This window comes from Onychostoma macrolepis, chromosome 14 (assembly GCF_012432095.1).
Source record: "Onychostoma macrolepis isolate SWU-2019 chromosome 14, ASM1243209v1, whole genome shotgun sequence".
Classification (NCBI taxonomy): domain Eukaryota; kingdom Metazoa; phylum Chordata; class Actinopteri; order Cypriniformes; family Cyprinidae; genus Onychostoma; species Onychostoma macrolepis.
In genome coordinates this window covers 30,472,744-30,481,845 of record NC_081168.1, presented here as the reverse complement: position 1 = coordinate 30,481,845, position 9,102 = coordinate 30,472,744, and the positions used below count along the sequence as shown (strand labels likewise).

The 9,102-nt window shown below is 37.2% G+C and overlaps 1 long non-coding RNA gene across 1 annotated transcript; it reads right to left on the bottom strand.

Moving 5' to 3' along the window:
- Nucleotides 1-579: 579 nt before the first annotated feature.
- On the bottom strand, nucleotides 580-8,890 carry LOC131553202 (uncharacterized). Its single transcript, XR_009274126.1, has 4 exons — nucleotides 8,799-8,890; nucleotides 1,822-1,912; nucleotides 1,172-1,286; nucleotides 580-771 (listed from the first exon to the last, which is right to left on the bottom strand). It is a non-coding gene; the product is annotated as an uncharacterized LOC131553202 (long non-coding RNA).
- Between the last annotated feature and the right edge of the window lie 212 nt (nucleotides 8,891-9,102).

The following is a 9,102-nucleotide window of genomic DNA, read 5'->3' as shown; positions in this document are numbered from 1 at the left end:
CAGGACAGCACAAAGTCTGTAATAGAAGGCTGACAATCACTCTTTGTGATGCACCTGCAGCTACATGCATTTATAATGCTGAAAAAAGTGAGAGCAAGAGCAAGGAGGATGAATGAAAGTGAGAGAAGCATGAGACAAGGTTTGGTTTTAACATTGATTTCCAATCAAACTATATTTGTCAATTACCTTTTGTACACTAAATAAACACATTCACAAGGGCTTTTCACACTGCGCTTAACCCTGGGATATCGTTGTTTATGCAGTGTTAGCCCTGCTTTGGTGTGCAAACAGTGTGACACATATCTGTGTAACAATGTTACAGCGGACAGCGGCTAGACGCTTAGCAACAGACATCCAATCACCTGTCTCATATTCACATGCTTTCGACAGTTACAGAAATACTGTATAAACAGTCTTTTCAGTGTTTGAGGGGGAAAATGTCAAAAGGTGATGGAAAATATGTGAATTGAAGTGAAGAAGAGAACATGATTAAATAGTTGGCAATATACTGTATATAATGTGGATGCACAATGCTAATGTTACGGAATGATCAGAACATGAGACGTGCGGATCCATCTGCAGGGCTTTATTCATAGACATGGTCAGAAACGAGCAAGGGTCGATACACAGCAAACAGACATAAATGAAGCAAGACAAAGAGTATTCTAGGACAAGCGTGGGTCGTCGATCGGCGAACAGTATCCAACAGGGCAAGACAAAGAGAGATAATCCAGGTACACAGCAAGAATCCAGGCAGGGGCAAAACACAATCTGAAACAGGCAAGGCAAGACTATGATCATTAAAACTAAGACAGGCTCCGTAAAGTAGCTATCAGCTAGGGTAGCGATATGTGCTTACAATTCTCGGCGACTTGAGCAGGATCTGAGTGGGTGTTATATAGTGTGTGAAATAGCTTTCAGGTGAGAGTGTGATTGGTTGCAGGTGGATCCAGTAGGTGCAATGGAACATGGGAAATGTAGTCCAGGGTGATGTGTAATAGTCTGTGTGGTGTGAGAGTCAGTATAATGGAAGAGTGACCTCTGGTGGCAACTGGATGGAAAACCACGGACCGGATTCATTACAGCTAAAGCCGTTATGTAAACACATCACATGCTGCATTCATCCAATCAGTGACACTGACACCGCAAATATGCTAATAAAAACATTAACCTCAGATGTTCTGGTTCTAGTCAGAATCCTGGCAGCAGCATTCTGGATGAGCTGCAGCTGTATAATGGTCTTCTTGGGAAGGCCGGTGAGGAGACCATTACAATAGTCCACCCCGCTGGTGATAAAGGCATGAACCAAGTCAAGTCTTGACTGGAAACAAAACATCTAATTCTTGCAACGTTTTTGAGATGATAATATGCTGATTTAGTTATTGCTTTGATATGACTAAACTAAGGACTAATGACTATATATTCTGTAAAATCGCAACATTAAAAAAGATAATAAAGAAAAACAAAAGCACAAACTAAATGTTAACTGATGAAAGGTAGGAGAGAAACACACAAGTAGCTGTTATATTACACGTACACCCTAATAAATGCTCCATTACAGTTAGGGTTAGGCTTAGGCTTACTGCTATCATAAAAGTACAATTACTTGAGTTACATGCAGCATTTTAAATTTACACTTTAAGCATCCAATAACATGCATATGTAATGTAGCAAGATGTATATTTTAAAATACTGCATGGGTTGGACTGTGCTTGGATCCTACTCTCCCAGCTTTAAGACTCTCAACAAGATAAGGATAGGGCGAAAAAAGTGAAATCCTCATAAAGTTATACCTTTTTCTTCTGTGGCTGAATGACTTACCTGGGTTTGGAGTTTGCCTTTATTTTGCTCGTATGATAAGGAAAGCAGGAATTCAGATCAGCTACAGGCAGGAGGTTGAACCAGAAAAGATCTGCACACATTTAGGAAGCACTGATACGACACCATCACCTTTACCTCTGCAGCACAGGAGAAAGAGCCTGCTTTGCATTATTGGCTGAAAACACTTGAGGAGGAGCCCTGACTCCAGTTCTTCAATAATTATATTGGGTTACACTTTATTTTGATAGTCCACTTTAGACATTATACTAACTGTAAGTAACTTTGCAACTGCATGTCAACTAATTATCATTAATTTGCAACTACATGTCTACTAACTCTCAGAGTAGACTGTTAGGGTAGGTTTAGGGTTAGTAGAATAAGTTGACATATACTTGCAAAGTTTCTCATAGTCAGTATGTTGTATGTTGTGGACCCATCAAAATAAAGTGTTAGAAGATATTAAACACACAGTCTACTAATAATCTAGTGACTGCTAGTTGACATGTAGTTGCAAAGTTACTTACTGTTAGTAGAATGTCTACAGTGGACTATCAAAATGAAGTGTTACCTAATACTTTGTCTCTGTGAAGAACCCTGATGGGTATTTAATATTGAGGTGTCCAATGCATTTTGAATTAACAAAATTGCATGGCACTCTTAACTCTTGACCCTTGTGCGTCAATGAAAAAAAAAAAAAGGTTCATAGAGGTTCATAGAGAACAAAAATATCCATGTCCAAAAACTGCCATAGAAATCTGAAGCTTGGGAGTACAGACTTAACTTTGATCTAATTTTAAAGAAGACCCCTGGCAGATTATTGGTGAAGTTAAAAAAGTTGTAAAAAAAAAAATTAGTTCAAGTTTATGAAAATGATTTATGAGCATTTTTTGTAATATAAAATTTAGATTTTATAAAACATGTTGAACGCAAAGATTTCTAGAAAACCAAAGCCATACATCTAAACGAGTTGTGTTCCAAATTTGAGGTTGATATGTCAAAAATGAGCTTTTAGTAAGATTTTGTTTGGGTGCCATACCAAACTTTTCCCATTAGATTCCAGCAAAGCTCCACTGGCAAACACAGCAGTGGGATTTGTGATTTGCAGAACAGTGTAATTTCTCTCTCTCAAACATTACAGGTGCACACACACAAACACACACATATTTTTTTAGGACACACATATAAACCACACTCTGACATCCATACCAACACACCCACACAATTATAGCTGCATAATTTATCCAACTGGCTCTATAATACAGCAAAAGCAGAAAACAGGAACAATGTGAGTATTTGCTTTATAGGCCAAACCTGAGAAAATGGCACCATCTGTTAAATTAAAAATAATAATAATAATTTTGAAGCCTTGCCAACAGAATGAATGAAGACTGCGTCATTTTATAGTTAAATGGCCCTGGGATTAAAAATTGCAGTTTTAATGGGTTTCAATGAGGATATTTTTGTCCTTAAGGTCCTGAGAGGAACTCTTTTTTTGTACCTAGTGTAAAATAGATTTGTTAAAGGAAATGAGGGTCAAATATTAAAATTGCAATAAAAATACACACCTGTGCCAAAATGTATGCAGTTGGCATTAACACAGGCAAAAAAACAAAATAATAATAATAATAATAAAAAATGAAAAAGACAAAAATGTCCACAAGGTCGCACAAGGGTTAGGGGGGTGAGGACAAGGGTTAGGACTGGGTGAAATATTCAGTATTCACTATATAAATCATTTTGATTTTGATTCAACATTGTGAACATGATAGTGATTACTATGTTTTTGCAATTGGTCATTTTTCATTAAGTGGTAACTGGTCAGTTTGATATTAGACTAGTTTCATGTATCAAGCTTGGGGAAATATTTCTACAAATGTAAATGTGCATAAAATGTAGTTATTTTAATACAAATTTCAATTTACAGTTGTTGTTTTGTAAATTAATTACAGCTAACACCAAATGCAGAAAAGAAATCTGGTTCTAACCAAAAAAAAAAAAAAAAAAAAAAAGAAAGTCAGATGAAAATGCCAATGCTGTGCTTGATAACTCCTGCTTCTACATTTACAGTGGGGCAAAAAACTATTTAGTCAGCCACCAATTGTGCAAGTTCTCCCACTTAAAAAGATGAGAGAGGCCTGTAATTTTCATCATAGGTATACCTCAACTATGAGAGACAAAATGAGGGAAAGAAATCCAGAAAATCACATTGTAGGATTTTTAAAGAATTAATTGGTAAATTCCTCAGTAAAATAAGTATTTGGTCACCTACAAACAAGCAAGATTTCTGGCTCTCACAGACCTGTAACTTCTTCTTTAAGAGGCTCCTCTGTCCTCCACTCGTTACCTGTATTAATGACATCTGTTTGAACTCGTTATCAGTATAAAAGACACCTGTCCACAACCTCAAACAGTCCAACTCCAAACTCCACCATGGCCAAGACCAAAGAGCTGTCAAAGGACACCAGAAACACAATTGTAGACCTGCACCAGGCTGGGAAGACTGAATCTGCAATAGGTAAGCAGCTTGGTGTGAAGAAATCAACTGTGGGAGCAATTATTAGAAAATGGAAGACATACAAGACCACTGATAATCTCCCTCGATCTGGGGCTCCACGCAAGATCTCACCCCGTGGGGTCAAAATGATCACAAGAACTGTGAGCAAAAATCCCAGAACCACACGGGGGGACCTAGTGATATTTGGTTATATTGACCAAATACTTATTTTCCACCATAATTTGCAAATTTTTTTTTTTAAATCTACAATGTGATTTTCTGGATTTTTTTTTTTTTCTCATTTTGTCTCTCATAGTTGAGGTATACCTATGATGAAAATTACAGGTCTCTCTCATCTTTTTATGTGGGAGAACTTGCACAATTGGTGGCTGACTAAATACATTTTTGCCCCACTGTATGTCAGAAGGACCATCCAAATGTTATTCATTTTACACAGAACAAAACCTAAACATAGATTTTACAATTAAAACCACTTATCCATCTATTTTCAGTATGATTTATTAAATATAACGTATTAGTGTGCCTGCCATTGTGCGTTTAACTTGAATCATGGCCATCAGATGTTTGTTTTAAAGAGGTGGGTGAGTAATTCACTGTTTCATTTGCTTAATAAAAGCCTATGAGATTGTGTTGACAAATCTGTTCATGGCAAATTATTTTCAACGTTTAGTCCTGCAAAAATTGACATAGTGCATGTGATGTATCTGAATGACAACCTCATACTTTTTTTCGCCCATCTATGCATTCCAAGTCCAATCTCAAATGTCAAGCTACACCTGTGGTTTCATGTGGTTGGCCTTGTTTAATCTGGTCTATATGATCTCCAAACCTGACCAACCAAAGCCCCATTAAAACCATCAAAGTAGGCCAACCCAGCCAGCCAGGCTAGGCTGGGAGATCAGCTAACCACCATAGCCTGGGTTAAGTTTTGGTTTGTTTTAGCAGGGTTACATCAATCAAAAGTCTAATTTTTCATTTAACTGTTTTAATAAACACAAAATCTCAACGTCACTCTTTTTTATACTGGTGCATTTAACTAGACTCTGACTGTATTGTAGTTATTGCATTAAATGTTTTTAATCTACAATGGTTAAATTGACAAATCTGAAGTAAATACAAATTTGCTGAAGCAAACATGCTGCTTTAGCTTTTTTCATGACTCGTGATTTATTACACCAGAAAGGCCGTATTGAGCTGGTTACATGACGCAAACCTTATTATGGTACAAGTATCTGAGGTCATAACAGTATTTTGCAAGAAACCACACAAAAGTAAGTCAGTCACACTTTATTTTAAGCTCCAACTAGCCTTTATCACGCTTCTGTGTTTCTGGCTTCCGGATTGGCACTTGCAGGATAAAAGTTTTTTTCTGGTAACAACTGCGGCAGTACTTAACAAGAATGAATTCGAGAAACAAAGTCTTTTTATGCAAATTAGAGGTTATGAAAATGCTTGAACTGCCGGTAATTTACTCTACAAAGCAATTAACTTTTTGCATCAGCTCGGGTCATCAAATACAAGTTTGTTTAATTCTAAATAATTCAGTTAGTTTTGCCATTCCGTCTGTTTGTTGCAGACTGTGCATTATGACTCTCCACGTAATTTCTTTTTTTGCTATTATTTTTATTATTAAAGGCAAGGCAAATGCCTTAAAGTAATATTATATTTTCTACTTGCTCTCCTTTGCATTATTACCGTGATGGCTTAAATGTAGGTTGTATAATGTGCCCTGGGAAATACATCCTGGGAAATACATCGACACTACTTGACTTCAACCTACACAAAATAAAAAAAACTCTTTCTCCTTATTTATTCCTTCCCTTGCTAGCTTGTACTTATTTAAACAATGCCTGAGACTTGGTGTTACAAGCACTTCCTTTGTTGGATTGCCTCTTCAAGATGAATCGCTTCATGTGTTCCCCAAATTGTAAGTCGCTTTGGATAAAAGCGTCTGCAAAATGACTAAATGTAAATACAAATTAAACAAGAGATGACTCGGATTCATGACTTTATTCCTGTTGTATCAGATTACGTTGTTGTGTTGAGTTTAATATGCTTCAACCGGACTTAATGCATGTTTAATGCATTCTTGGAATAAAATGTGCATCTGGACATAAATGTTATCATTTTTAAGTAATTTATCATGATGTGGTGATTCGAGAGAGTAAATTGAGATAATACTCTCAAATGTACCAGAGATCAATACTTATAAAAAAGGATGTCGGAGATGGAGAATAGAAACCATTTGGTGCTATGTTAAGCGTATTATCTCACGAGTCAGCGGTCTGAGTGGCATATGAGTGACAAACAAGTAAAATGTTATTTCTTTATAGATTATAACAACTTGGAAAACAGACAAAAGAGAAAAGGCAAGAAGCATTATTTGAAAAAAGGGCATAATGATATAATAGGCACAGACCTGTAACGGAACTAACTTTACCCTGCGCTGATGACATTTCCAATTTTTATGAAAAAGGCTAATTGACTAATCGCAAAGACCCGCCCTCCGTAGTTACTGTTGCCATCTCCGACAAGCAATGTCGCTCTCACATTACACATCATGTTCTCACGCAGTGAAAAATACATCACAGAGCAAAGAGGACACTGACAACAAGACAGAGCAGGTTACTTCTGGTATGTAACAAGGTCATTTTTAAATAAATTCAAACAATAAATACCATTTTGTGGCTCTTTAATGACAGATCACTGTATTGCCTCAGTTAAAGCGGCACATGCACCGAACGTCATTTCATATTTACTTAAAGCCCGAAATGAACATGAATGAACATCAGAACTTATTTTATTTCAACTGCGGAACACACTATTTTTCAAGTTTAAGTCCACCGAAGTTAATCTACTAGTCTGATTTGTGGTTGGATACAGCTGCAACTCCTGTGCGTGCACACATCAATATAGCGTCATTTTTGTCACACTCTGCAATAAATACTGTTTTTGAATTATTGTTTAGGGTTAGGAAGACATTAATAAAACACAATTGGCCATATTTTAATGATCTAAGCGCATGGTCTAAAGCGCACGGCGCAAGTGCACTCAGGGCGTGTCCGAATCCACTTTTGCTAGTTTGACGGGAAAACGGTCAGTGCGACCGGCGCATGGTCTAAACCGGTTGTCCCTATTCTCTTAATGAGTAATGGGTGTTTTTTGGGCGTAAAGTGCAATAAACCAATCAGAGTCTCATCTCCCATTCCCTTTAAGAGCCAGTTGCGCTTGAGCCATGGCGGATTCGCTATTTAAGCAGCGGAATTTTAAGGCGCACAGACTGAACACGTCTCCAGAGAGCAAACGGATCTGCTCATGCGCGAGCAAATGCGTAGACTAATTCTGATACACGCAATGACTATCCATTATGACATGTATGACCCAGAGGCGCATTTTCTACTAACGCGCTCTTTAAATCACAAAAAAATATTGCACCATTGACTTTAGTCCAGGTTTGAGTTGAGTTGAGTTGGTCTACAGCAAGCCCATGGGCGCACAAATGGGCGCAAATGCATTTGCTATTTAAACAACGCCTTGCGCCGAGTGTATGATAGGGCCCCAGGGCCGTTTCTACCCAATTTGACGCCCTAGGCGAAATCCCTATTGGCGCCCCCCAAATTATATATATATATATATATTTTATTAGGGGTGTCCCCGACTAAGGATTTTTATAGTCGAATCGGAATTTTCGAATCTTGCTGACAGTCGACTGATAGTCGAATCATATGTTTAGGGGCGGGGCAAAATACATTACCAAGAGTCAAGTCAGACATTAGACAGTCATAAATACTGACTTTAACACACAGGGAAAATGTGTAATGGACGCCTCGCAGATACAGATGGAGTGAATAATGTTTTATGTTTTGATTAAAATATAGTTAACATTAAACGTCAGCGAAACCCTAAGAATTCACAACATTTTTTACAATAGTGCTCTCATTATAACGTTATGTATAAATATGCATTTCTGTTTTGAGCTGTGCGCGCTGAATGACCAGTAGAATTAATCATTTGATAGAAGGTTTTTAATCAATGGGATTTAACTCATTTATCTCATATAAAATACACTTTATTATTTATACAACATAACGTTAATATAACAACTTATAGGCTATATGCACAAAACGCCCCGATGCATGAAGTGGCTGCGCGGCTCTGAACTCCTTTTGTGGACGCGTTCTTGACGCAACAACGTGCAGAGACACGGAAACTAAACTCTAAAAATTCACAGCGTTTTATTATAATAGTGTTCTCATTATAATGTTATGGGTATATGACAGTCCCAGTCATAGTTATTACTATTCTGCATAGATGTTTGTCCTGCTCGCGCTGCGCACTAAAGCACTGTTCAATAAAGCGCTTTACTGCAGCGACTCAACCAAATGCATCTTATACGAGATAAATAATATATACACGATATATATAAACGGGCTGAAATGTTTTGAAATCACTTGTATCCTACCTGATCGGGAAAAAAAATCCAGTCTTTCACTCTGCGTCAGTTTGAGTCTTGTTAAAGTTTTAAATCCTTACTGCCGAGATGCTCCTCTGTCGGTCACGGATTATGGAAAGTGAAACTTAAATCTATATGGGTGGTTAGATTTATTCAGGCACGTTAAAATATGTATTTAAAGCTTTTTTCTTTTCAGATTCTTATTTACAGCATTATCATAATAGGCTATATATTAACTTATTTGGAGAAAACCGGTAGTTCTATGTCAAATCAGACATTGAGCACCCCCATATAGCCAAAATGGTATGATCAT